Here is a 13,134-nt window from a genome sequence, read left to right as displayed (position 1 = left end):
GGTGTATTTTGCCATTCTTTTTTTAAAAGCTATTTATTTTGAAATAAGTTTAGGCTTAATAAAGAGTTGCAAAAACAGTGCAGAGTTCCTGTATAGTTTCCACCACACTTCTCTTAATGCTAACGTCTTACACAACCATAGGACAGTTATTGAAACCAGGAAATTAAGAATTGATGTAATATTATTAGCTAACTTTACAGACCTTATTTATTTATTTATTATTTTGAGACAGAGTCCTGCTCTGTTGCCCAGGCTGGAGTGCAGTGGCGTGATCTCGGCTCACTGCAACCTCTGCCTCCCGGGTTCAAGGAATTCTCCTGTCTCAGCCTCCCAAGTTGCTGGGACTACAGGCGCATGCCACCACGCCCAGCTAATTTTTTTGTATGTTTAGTAGAGATGGGGTTTCACCATATTGGTCAGGCTGGTCTCGAACTCCTGACCTCAGATAATCCACCCGCCTCAGCCTCCCAAAGTGCTGGGATTACAGGCATGAGCCACCGTGCCTGGCCCAGATCTTATTTTAATTGTGTCAGTGGTCCCACTAATGTCCTTTTCCTGGTCTAGATTCCAATCCAGGATTCTGGATTTTGTGTAATTGCTCTATTGGTCATTCATTCTTGTGTAACAATTACTCCAAAATGTAGCGGCTTCAAACAACAAACATTTCTTATTTTCTGGTTTCTGTGGGTTAGGAATTTGGGAGCTGCTTAGCTGGGTCTGTCAGGGTCTCTGACTAGGTAGCAGTCATGAGGCCAGCCAGGCTGGGGTCATCTGAAGGCTTCACTAGGACTAGATCTGCTTTCAAGATGATGCCCCAAAGCTGGGCGCAGTGGTTCATGCCTGAAATTCCAGCACTTCTGGAGGCCTAAGTGGGCAGAACACTTGAGGCCAGGAGTTCGAGATCAGCCTGGCCAACATTGTGAAACCCTGTCTCTGCTAAAAATACAAAAGTTATCCAGGCATGGTGGTGCACACCTGTAATCCCAGCTACTGGGGAGGCTGAGGCAGGAGAATTGCTTGCACCTGGGAGGTGGAGGTTACAGTGGGCTGAGATTGTGCCACTGCACTCCAGCCACGGCAACAGAGACTCTGTCTCAAAAAAAAAAAAAAAAGAAGGCAAAATGGTTCCCCACACAGCAGCAGGAGCTTCAGTGTCTTGCCAGGTGGGCTTCTCCACAGTGTTGCTTAAATGGCCTTATGACAGGAAGCTGGCTTTTCCCAGAGAACGTAACAGATTTCTCAGAGAAAATAAGGAAGCTGCAAAGTTTTTGATGGCCTAGCCTCAGAAACCACACTGCAGCGTTTCCACCATATCCTATTGGTGTACAGGTCAACCCAATTACATGAACCCCAGGCTGATTCAGGGGCCACCTTGGAGGCTGTCTGCCACAGGCATCGTGTCTCCTTAGTCTCTTCCACTCTGGGACAACTTCTCAGGTTTCTTTCTTTTTTTCTGAGACAGGGTCTCACTCTGTCGCCCAGCCTGGAGTGCAGTGGCCTGATCACAGCTCACTGCAGCCTCAACCTCCCTGGGCTCAGGCGATCCTCCTACCTCAGCCTCCCAAGTAACTGGAACTACAGGCACGTGCCACCACACTTGGCTACTTTTTAAATTTTTTGCAGAGATCGGGTTTCGCCATGTTGTCCAGGAGTCCAGACTGGTCTCAAACTCCTGGGTTCAAGCGATCCGCCTGCCTCACCCTCCCAAAATCCTGGGATTAGAGGCGTGAGCCCCTGCACCCGGCCTCTGGTTTCTTCTTCTTCCACGAATTTGTCACTTTTGAAGAGGACCGGCCAATTACTTCGTGGAACATCCCTCAATTATTTTGTGTTTATGTGATGTTTGTAATGTTTAGTCTGAAGTCATTCATTTTCGACAAGAATACTAGAGCAGTGAATTGTGCCCTTCTCAGAGCCTCATAGCACATGGCACATGATGTTGACATGCCTTCTAATACTGGTGATAGTAACTTTGATCATGTGGTGTCTCCCAGGCTTCTCCACTGTCAATTTACTCTTTTCCCCTTTATTTTAGTCTGTTTCTGCTGCTATAACAAAATACCCAAGGTTGGGTCATTTATAAACAATAGAAGCTTTTTTTTTTTTTTTTTTTTTTTGAGATGGAGTTTTGCTCTTGTTGCCCAGGCTGGAGTGCAATGGCACAGTCTCAGCTCACTGCAATCTCCACTTCCTGGGTTCAAGCGATTCTCCTGCCTCAGCCTCCCAAGTAGCTGGGATTACAGGCACGTGCCACTACACCCGGCTAATTTTTGTATTTTTAGTAGAGACGGGGTTTCACCGTGTTGGCCAGTCTGCTCTCGAACTCCTGACCTCATAATCCGCCTGCTTCGGCCTCCCAAAGTGCTGGGATTACAGGCGTGAGCCACTGTGCCCGGCAGCAATAGAAACTTATTTGTCATAGTTCTGGAAGCTGGAGGCATGTTTGGTTTCTGGTGAGGGCTGCTCTGTGCTTCTAAGATGGCACCTTGTTACTGCATTCTCCAAAGGGGACAAACTCTGTGTCCTCACAAAGCAGAGGAACTGAAGGGCGAAAAAAAGGGGCAGAACAACGCATGAAGCCTCTTTTCTAAGAGGTTTATCCCATTAGCCGTGCATGGTGGCAGGCGCCTGTGGTCCCAGCTACTTGGGAGGCTGAGATGGGAGGATCTCTTGATCCCAGGACGCGGAGGTTGCAGTAAGCCGAGATTGCTCCACTTCACTCCAGCCTGGACGACAGAGCAAGACCCTGTCTCAAAAAAAAAAAAAAAAAAAAAAAAAAGGCCCCACATCTTGATACTATCACATTGGCAATTAGTTTCAACATGAATTTTGGAGGGGACAGAAACATAAACATTCAAACCATAGCACCCTTTGTGATTAGTAAACGTTTTGAGGTGCACCTTGAGTGTATGCAAATATCTTCTTTCGCATCATACTTTCACCCACTAATTTTAGCATCCACCAATGAATGATTGGGGCTTGCAACAATTATTACTGCGGTGTTTGTCTAGTGGTGATTTTCTATTTCCATTACTAGTGGTGATTTTCTATTTCCATTACTTCTCCTACATTTATTTATTGGAATTCTACTGTACAGAGGAGTTGTCACTTCTCTCTCAGTTATTTACGTATATCAGTATAAACTCATGGATAGTTATTTTATCCTGTGGGTAATAATTTATTGCTATCATTACTTATTTTGTTGCTCAAATTATCCCAGATTTGGCCCTTGGGAGCTCCTTCAAGTTGACTCTTGTGTCCTTTTGAAGTGTCCCTATGACTTTGTGAGTACTTCCTTACTTTCTGTCACTACATGATGTTCCAGACTCATCTCGTATTATCTCTGCCCCAGCCCTGAAATGAACTATTTCTCCAAAGAGTCTAGATTCCTTTTATTACAGAATGGGATTTTTTTTTTTTTTTTTGACTGAGTCTTGCTCTGTTGCCCAGGCTGGAGTGCAGTGGTGCAATCTCGGCTCACTGCAACCTCCGCCTCCCAGGTTCAAGCAATTCTCATGCCTCAGCTTCCCCAGTAGCTAGGATTACAGGCGAGCACTACGACGCCTGGCTAATTTTTTGTTTGTTTGTTTGTTTGTTTTGAGACGGAGTTTCGCTCTTGTTGCCCAGGCTGAAGTGCAATGGCGTGATCTCAGCTCACCGCAACCTCCGCCTCCCAGCTTCAAGTGATTCTCCTGCCTCAGCCTCCTGAGTAGCTGGGCTTACAGGCATGCGCCACCATGCCTGTCTAATTTTTGTATTTTTAGTAGAGACGGGGTTTTGCCATGTTGGCCAGGCTAGTCTTGAACTCCCGACCTCAGGTGATCCACCTGCCTCAGCTTCCTAAAATGCTAGGATTACAGGTGTGAGCCACCGTGCCCAGCCAGTAGGTAACTTCTTGAACATAATCCTTTCCTGAGATCACCAAAACTTCTCCAAATTTATTATTCAGTTTAGTTGCTTTCCACTCAGCCAGTCTCTGCTGTCTGTACATTTCAATGGCATGTTCATTCTCCTCATTAAATTCGTCTACATGATCCTCTAGCTCTTCCAAATTCATATCTTCATATGTTTTCACTCCACACAACAATAAAGGTATGAATGAGAAGTTTCCCGAGTTTACAAAACAAGAGTTTTATCTGCCAGACGTCACCTGGTTTAGCCCTCAGGTAAACTCCTGGGCTGGATGTTATCAACAGTTCCCACATCATCCAAGGAGACACAGGATCAATCTTCCAGGGTGTTTGCTTTTTGTCTCTGGCCAGGGCTACCGTCTTCTGAGGGCTTATGTGGGGCTGGAGGATCCCCTTCCCAGGCGGCTCATTTACATGGCTGTTGGCTGTTGGAGTAACAGAAGGTATGAAGAGAGAGAGGAAGGCAGAGAAATATTTGGAGAAATATCAAATAAAAATGAGAAAGCATATGAGAAGATGCTCAATGTTATATGCCATTAGGGAACTGCAAATTAAAGCAACAGTGAGGTACCACTGCACATCTATCAAAACAGTTAAAATGCAAAATACTGGCAACACCAAGTGCTGATGAGGATGTGGAGCAACAGCAACCTTCATTCATTGCTGGTGAAAATGCAAAATTGTACAATCACTTTGCAAGACGATTTGGCAGCTTCATACGACATGAAATAGATTATAACCATATGATCCAGCAATTGCTAGATCGTAGATATTTACCCAATTGAGTTGAAAATTCGTAGGTATTTATCTAATTGAGTTGAAAACTTATGTTTACCTCCAAATCCCTGCACAAATATGTATAATAGCTTTTTCATACTCTCCCCAAACAGGAAGCAACCAAAATGTCCTTCAGTAGAAGAGTGGATAATAAAACTGTGGTATATCCATACAATAGGATATTATTCAGTGGTGAAAATCATAAGTTATTTTGATGATTAATTTTGTGTGTTTATTTGGCTGGGCCACAGTGCCCACATTTGTGGTCAAACATTATTCTGTATGCTTTAGTGATGGCGGTTTTGGATAAGAGTGACTTTGAGTAAAGCAGATTGCCTTCCATAATGTTGGAGGACCTTGTTCAATCAGATGAGGTTCTGAATAGAACAAAAGACTGACCTCAGTTGGGTGCGGTGGCTCACGCCTGTAATCCCAGCACTTTGGGAGGCCAAGGCGGGCAGATCATGAGGTCAGGAGATTGAGACCATCCTGGCCAACATAGTGAAACCCGTCTCTACTAAAAAAATACAAAAATTAGCTGGGCATGGTGGCGCGTACCTGTAATCCCAGCTACTCCAGAGGCTGAGGCAGGAGAACCTCTTGAACCTGGGAGTCGGGGGTTGCCGTGAGCCGAGATTACGCCACTGCACTCCAGCCTGGTGACAGAGCGAGACTCCATCTCAAAAAAAAAAGAAAAGAAAAGAAAAAAAAGACCTCCTCCAAGCAAGAGAGAATTCTGCCAGCAGAGGCCTTTGAACTTGAACTGTAACATCATCAGGGTCTTCAGTCTGACAGCCTTCACGTTTCCCTATTTTATTTATTTATTTTTTCTTTATTTGAGATGGAGCCTCACTCTGTCGCCCAGGCTGGAGTGCAGTGGCATGATCTCCGTTCACTGCAGCCTCTGACTGCTGGGTTCAAGAGATTCTCCTGCCTCAGCCTCCCAAGAAGCAGGGATTACAGGCGTGCGCCAACACACCAAGCTGATTTTTGTATTTTTTGTAGAGATGGGGTTTCACCGTGTTGGCCAGGCTCAAATGCCTTACCTCAAGTGCCTGCCTCAGTCTCTTAAAGTGCTGGAATTACAGGCGTGAGCCACCACGCCTGGCCTCCAATTTTAAACTTACTACAAAGCTACAATAATTAAGACTATGTGCTACTGGCATGATAGACAAATAGATGAATAGAATAGAATTGAGAGTCCAGAAATAAACCTATACATTTCTGGTTAACTGATTTTCTGTAAGGGTGCCAAGACCTTTTAATGGGGAAAGAATAGTAGGACAACTGGATATTCACAGGCAAAAGAATGAAGTTAGCCACCTACCTCACACAATGCAAAAAACACAACCAAACCAATCTCAAAATAGATCATAGACCTAAAATGTAAGAACTAAAACTATAAAACTCTTAGAATAATGTATTTATTTGTTTACTTATTTCCTCTTGTCACTTTTCTGTGAACATATTTGTAATGGCTGCTGTGAAGGCATTGTGTGCTAAGTCCAATATCTGGGCCCGTTCAAAAGCAATGTCTATGGCTGCTTTTTCTTTTCCTGTGGATGGACCAGACTTTCCTTTTTGTTTGCATGTCATACTTTTTGTTGAAAAAATGTACTTTTAGGCCGAGCGTGGTGGCACACGCCTGTAATCCCAGCACTTTGGGAGGCCGAGGCAGGTGGATCACCTGAGGTCAAGAGTTCGAGACCAGCCTGGTAAACATGGTGAAACCCCGTTTCTAGTAAAAATACAAAAAAATTAGCCAGGTGTGGTGGCACATGCCTGTAATCCCAGCTACTCAGGAGGCTGAGGCAGGAGAATCGCTTGAACCTGGGAGGCGGAGGTTGCAGCGAGCTGAGATCGTGCCACTGCACTCCAGCCTGGGCAACAGAATGAGACCCCCCTCTCAAAAAATAAATAAATAAATAAACAAATAATGTGTACTTTTATCCAGTTTCATCCATGTTGTTGAGAATGACAGAATTTTGTTCCTTTTATGGCTGAACAATATTCCATTGTGTATATATACCACATTTTCTTTACCCATTTATCCATTGGTGGACACTTAGGTTGATCCCATATTTTGGCTATTGTGAATCGTAGTGCAATAAACATGGGAGTGCATTTAAAAACATATACTTAAATGAACCTAATGTTTTTATTACAATGTACTTTTTTTGTTTGTTTGTTTTTTGAGACAGAGTCTCTCTGTTGCCAGGCTAGAGTGCTGTGGCATGATCTTGGCTCACTGCAACCTCCGCCTCCTGGGGTCAAGGGATTCTCCTGCCTGAGCCTCCCAAGTAGCTGGGATTACAGGCGTGCACCACCACTCCCAGCTAATTGTTGTATTTTTAGTAGAGACAGGGTTTCACCATATTGGCCAGACTGGTCTCAAACTCCTGACCTTGGGTGATCTGCCCCCCTTGGCCTCTCAAAGTACTGGGATTACAGGCGAGAGCCACCTCTCCGGGCCAAAATGTACATTTTAGATAATACACTGTAGAAACTCTGGATGCCAGCCCTCTCTTAGGAGTCAATGTTGTTACTGTTTGGTTGGCTGTTTCTTTTTTTGTTTAGTGACTTGGCTGAATTAACTTTGTGAATTGTATTTTCCTTGCAGTGTGTAGCCTAGAATGTCTGTTTTCTGATTTTTTTTCTTTAAAAAAAATCTAGCAACTGGGCCTGGTGGCTGATGCTTGTAATCCCAGCATTTTTTGGGTTGAAGCAGGAGGATAGCTTGAGCCTAAGAGTTCAAGGTAGCAGAGAGCTATAATCATGTCATTGCACTCCAGCCTGGGTGACATAGCAATACCCTGTCTCAAAAAAAATATATATATATTTTAGCTTCGCTCTCTAGGGGTCACCCCCGGTCAGCACAACTCACTTATGGTCAAAGTGACCATAAACCACTTATTGGTCAAAGTGTGTGCTTAAGTTCCAGATTTTTCTCTTTACTAGTAGATACATATGTGGCCCGCAGACTGGCTACTGCACTTCAGTGAGTTTATGTTTTTGCTCATGTTCAGTCAGAGAATATGCTTCCCCATTTGCTGTATGTGCCTTTAGGATAATTTACAGATTTGAAATGATTGGGTTCTTAAAATAAATTTTTCAGGCCGGGCGCGGGGGGGCTCACACCTGTAATCCCAGCACTTTGGGAGGCCGAGGCAGGCGGATCATGAGGTCAGGAGTTCGAGACCAGCCTGGCCAGTATGGTGAAACCCTGTCTCTACTAAAAAAATACAAAAATTAGCTGGGTGTGGTGGCACATGCCTGTAATCCCAGCCACTCCGAAGGCTGAGGCAGGAGACTCGCTTGAACCCGGGAGTCGGAGGTTGCAGTGAGCCGAGATTGCGCCATTGCACTCCAGCCTGGCGACAGAGCGAGACTCGGTCTCAAACATAAATAAACAAATAAATTTTTCTAGTTAAATGCTTGTTTTGTTGGGGAACGGGTCTGCTGAGCTCCTTATACCACCATTCTGGAAATTGGTATTAAATTTGTTTTAAATGTCTTGTTCCCATGGTTCCCTCCCCTTTGTCTTGTATTTGTTGTATTTGTCTTTCTCCTTTTTTCTCCTCCTGAAACAAGGTAACTAGTGGTTTGTCTTTTTCTTTTTCAAGACAGATTCTTGCTCTGTTGCCCAGGCTGGAGTGCAGTGTCCCGAACATGGCTCACTGCAACCTCTGCCTCTCAGGCTCAAGTGATCCACCATGCCCAGCTAGGTTTTTTGGTGTGTGTGTGTGTGTGTGTGTGTGTGTGTGTGTGTGTGTGTGTGTGTGTTTTGTTTTGTTTTATAGAGACAGGGTCTCTCTATGTTGCCTAGGCTGGTCTTGAACTTCTGGGCTCAAACAATTCTCCGACCTTGGCATCTCAAAGTGCTGGGATTGCAGGTGTGAGCCACTGTGCCAGGCTGTGTTTGTCTTTGTTAATAATAATAATTTTCGCCGGGCATGGTGGCTCACGCCTGTAAAGCCAGCACTTTGGGAGGCCGAGGCAGGTGGATCACAAGGTCAAGAGATCGAGACCATCCTGGCCAACATGGTGAAATCCCATCTCTACTAAAAATACAAAAAATTAGCTGGGCGTGGTGGCACCCACCTGTAGTCCCAGCTACTCGGGAGGCTGCGGCAGGAGGATCGCTTGAATCCTGGAGGCGGATGTTGCAGTGAGCCAAGATTGCACCACTGCACTCCAGCCTGGCGACAGAGAGAGACTGCGTCTCAAAAATAATAATAATAATATTAATAAAGATGTCTCATTTTATTACACTGTGCTCAGAGAATATTGTTTGTATATTTCTACTTTTTAAAAATGTACTGATGATTTCTTTGTGACCTAAGATATGATCATTTTTTGTAAATATTTTGTTTCTTTAGAAACATGGGTTTTTTTTTCCAGGGGAATTTTTCTTAGTTGATGTGTGTTATTTTGTTTTCAGATTTTTTAAAATATCAGCTCCATACGGAGCTATTCATCTTCTTTCTATTCGTTTTTGTGGTATTGGATGGTTTACAAGATTCCTAACTCAATAGCACACTGTTAGGTCAATATAGCAAAGTTCAGATGCTTTAGAAGCTTTTTATTTGTTTGTTTCGGTGTGGGGGTGGGTAGGGTTTTGTGTTCTCCCATTGCTTGATTCTCTTCGGACCCTCAATTTCTCCCTTCTGCATTTTCCCACTTCACTTACTCAATTGCTCACGGATGCTTCTGGCCCGTTTTAGCCTTTTTTTTTTTTTTCACCCCTCCCGCTGAATCAATGGACTTTAACGACCTCCCCTTCCTATCGCACATACTTGTAAGCCCCTTCCCTGAGGTCTGAGCTCTGACTTCCCAGGACGTCTTCTTTGTATTTTCAGATTTTAGAATGTCGCAGTCTTTCTGATGGTGGCTCTCGACCAACCCCAGCCCGGCCACTCCTTTCTCCCCTCCTTTCCCAGCTTTTCTTGGCACAAAGCCTCGTGCCTGGGAGACGCGGCAGCGCACGACGGCGTGCGGGGATTTGGTCGCTTTCTTTTTATTTACAGTTATCTTGAAGTTTGGACCTTCTCTGCTTTCAAGTTATGCTGACGCTGTGGTTTTGGCAGCGTTTTATTTTTCTTTTCTTGTTGCCTGGAGCTGTGTGGAGAGCAAAAGTTGGCGGATGGGGACCCAGGCAGCCCCTTGTGCCTCAGGACCCGGAAGTCCCCCCGGCTCTCTTGTGACTTTTTAAGATGGAGTTCAGTTCGTCAGCGTTACAGCTTTTCTTATTTTCTAACACGCGCGTTTGAGGTCATAAATTCCTCTCTAAGAATTACTAGTTGTGTCCTCCAACTTTGACAGACAATATTTTCTTTCTTTCTTTTTCCTTTTCTTTCTTTTTTTTTGAGATGGAGTCTTGCTCTGTTACCCAGGCTGGAGCAGTGGCGCGACCTTGGCTCACTGCAACCTCCGCCTCCAGGGTTCACGCCATTCTCCTGCCTCAGCCACCTGAGTAGTTGGGACTACAGGCGCCCGCCACCACACCCGGTTTTTTGTATTTTTAGTAGAAACGGGGTTTCACTATGTTGGCCAGACTGGTCGCTAACTCCTGACCTTGTGATCCGCCTGCCTCGGCCTCCCAAAGTGCTGGGATTATGGGCGTGAGCCACCTCGCCCGGGTACATTTGATTAATTTTTAGGAAGATGTTCTGTGCGTGCTTTTCTGCCTTTGTTGGGTGTAGTGCTACCTTATTGTCCACTAGGTCAAATTTGTTCATCATATTCTTCATATCTTTTACTGCTTTGCTAACTTTTTTGCCTTGGATGTGCCATCAGATCTAGTTATGATTGTGATTTGTTTTTCCGTGTGGTTCTGTTGATTTTACACACACACACACACAGACACACACAAACGCGGTTTCTTGCTTATTGACTTTATTTTTAGGAGTAAACATATTACTACACATATATTTTTTTCTTTACCTGGATTCTGGTTAGGTAATTATATACATATTTTTTTCTTCCTTCCTTCCCTCCCTCCCTTCTTTCTTTCTTCCCTTTCCTTTTTCCTTTTATTTTTCTTTTCCTTTCTCTTTCCTTTCCTTTATTTTCCCTCCCCTCCTTCCCCTCCTCTTCTTTCCAACAGGGTCTCCCTATGTTGTCCAGGCCGGCACTACAGGTGCACACCACCACATCTGGCTATATATTTTTAAAATCACTACGTAAACTCTCTTTCTCTCTAGTTATGCTTTTTGCCCAAAGTTGTGGGGTTTTTTTGTTTTGTTTTGTTTGTTTTTTGTTTTTTTTGAGACAAGGTCTCACTCTGTCACCCAGGCTGGAGTGCAGTGGTGCAATCTTGGCTCACCGCAACCTCTGCCTTCCAGGCTCAAGCGATTCTCCTGCCACAGCCTCCCAAGTAGCTGGGATTACAGGCATTCGCCACTACCACCCACCTAATTTTTGTATTTTTAGTAGAAATGGGATTTCACCATGTTGGCCAGGCTGGTCTTGAACTCCTGACCTCAAATGATCTCCCTGCCTCAGCCTCCCAACGTGCTGGGATTACAGGCATAAGCCACCGCGCCCGGCCTAAAGTTGTTTTAATATATTAGTGTAGTTATCCCAGCTTTCTTTTAGTAATTGCATATTATTTTTTCTATCTTTATATTTTCAAATTTTTAATATTCTTATTTATTTATTTATTCATGTTTTAGAGACAGGGTCTTGCTGTGTCACCCAGGCTGGGTAGAGTGGCATGATAATAGCTCACTGCAGCCTTGCACTCCTGGGCTCAAGTGATCCTCCCACCTCAGCCTCTTGAGTAGTTAGGACTGCAGGCACGTGCCACCACGCCAGGCTAGTTTAGTTTTGGTAGAGATGGGGCCTTGATGTATTGCCCAGGTTAGTCTCTAACTCCTGAACTCAAATGATCCTCCTGTCTTGGCCTCCAAAAAGTGCTGAGATTATAGGCGTGAGCCAATGGACCTCGCCATATATATTTTTTTTGAGCTAGCAGTATGTTATTACGTTTTATGTGTATTCTTTTATATCCTTTTATGTATATCCTTTATAGCATGCAATGTTAATATATGATTTTATAAATTATTTATACATTTACATGAATATACATTTTATAAATAGTATATTAGTTAGCATAGAATAAATTTTGCTGTGATAATTGTAGCAGACAGAATAATGGACTCCCAAAGATGGCTACATTTCACTTCCCAGACCTGAGAATATGTTATTTCACATGGCAAAAAAGACTTTGCAGATGTGATTAAGTTAAGGATCTTTTTTGAGACCAAGTCTTGCTCTATGGCACAGACTGGAGTGCAATGGCACGATCTCAGCTCACTGCAACCTCCACCCCCCAGGCTCAAGCAATTCTCCTGCCTCAGCCTCCCGAGTAGTTAGGATTATAGGCATGCACCACCATGCCCCGCTAATTTTTGTATTTTTAGTAGAGGAGGGGTTTTGCCATGTTTACCAGGCTGGTCTTGAACTCCTGACCTCAGGTGATCTGCTCGCCTCTGCCTCCCACAATGCTGGGATTACAGGGGTGAGCCACCTCTCCCAGCCAAGTTAAGGATCTTGAGATGGGGAGATTATCTGGGCAGATTGAAGAGCCCAATGAATCACGGGATTCTTAAAAGTGAAAGAGAGAGGCTGGGCATGGTGGCTCATGCCTGTAATCCCAGCACTCTGGGAGGCCAAGGCGGGTGGATCATGAGGTCAAGAGAACAAAACAAAACAAAAAAATAGCCAGGCATGGCGGCACATGCCTGTAGTCCCAGCTACTCGGGAGGCTGAGGCAGGAGAATTGCTTGAGCCCTGGAGGCGGAAGTTGCAGGGAGCCGGGATTGGGCCACTGCACTCCGGCCTGGGCAACAGAGCGAAACTCCGTCTGAAAAAAAAAAAAAAAAAAAAATTAAAAACAGATATTCTCCCCAGTGTGGGAGATCGGTGTCAGATCTCCAGGGGTGGCACTGAAGGAAATGAGCCTGAACGCCCTCCCAAGGTTAAAGTGACTAGCCCGCTCCCAGGCTTTTTTTGGTACCCTTCCTGATCTCTAACCTTAATTACTGGGGGGAGAGGAGAACAGTTGAAAACACAGCTGGTCTAGGAGATTCATTAGGTTTCATGGAACACCTTCTCTGTGCAGGCTGTGTCCAGGAACAGCCGTAGACCACACAGCCAGGCTACCCAGCGTGTGGGCCCAGCAGCCAGGCCGGAACTCTATCTCCACTTACCAGCTGAGTGGCTGGCAGGAAGTTACTCAGACTGTCGGTGAGCAACCCAAACTCTGTGTGTTAGTTGTTTGTTCATTGATAAAATGAGGCTTTTCATCATTCTCATTAACTTCATGGGCTTGCTGTGAGGAACACGTGAGCTGATTCCATCACAGACTCCTCAGTAGGCAGCAGTAGGTGTTTAGGGGACCGGCTATGTAGGCTGCCCCATTCACTACTTCCTTTCCAGGGGA

The 13,134-nt window shown here is 44.7% G+C and overlaps 1 protein-coding gene across 1 annotated transcript in view; it reads left to right on the top strand.

The window, feature by feature from the left end:
* SPDYC (speedy/RINGO cell cycle regulator family member C) overlaps positions 1 to 13,134 on the top strand; it is a 40,957-nt gene that overhangs the window by 23,963 nt on the left and 3,860 nt on the right. The window contains exon 2 of the mRNA XM_054437522.2: positions 12,814 to 12,938. The gene's annotated coding sequence lies outside the window, so the exon portion shown is untranslated. The remainder of the gene's footprint in view (positions 1 to 12,813; positions 12,939 to 13,134) is intronic.

Source organism: Pongo pygmaeus, chromosome 9, assembly GCF_028885625.2.
Source record: "Pongo pygmaeus isolate AG05252 chromosome 9, NHGRI_mPonPyg2-v2.0_pri, whole genome shotgun sequence".
NCBI classification, from domain to species: Eukaryota; Metazoa; Chordata; class Mammalia; order Primates; family Hominidae; genus Pongo; species Pongo pygmaeus.
Note: the sequence above shows the minus strand (reverse complement) of the source record. Positions and strands in the feature narration are given on the sequence as shown.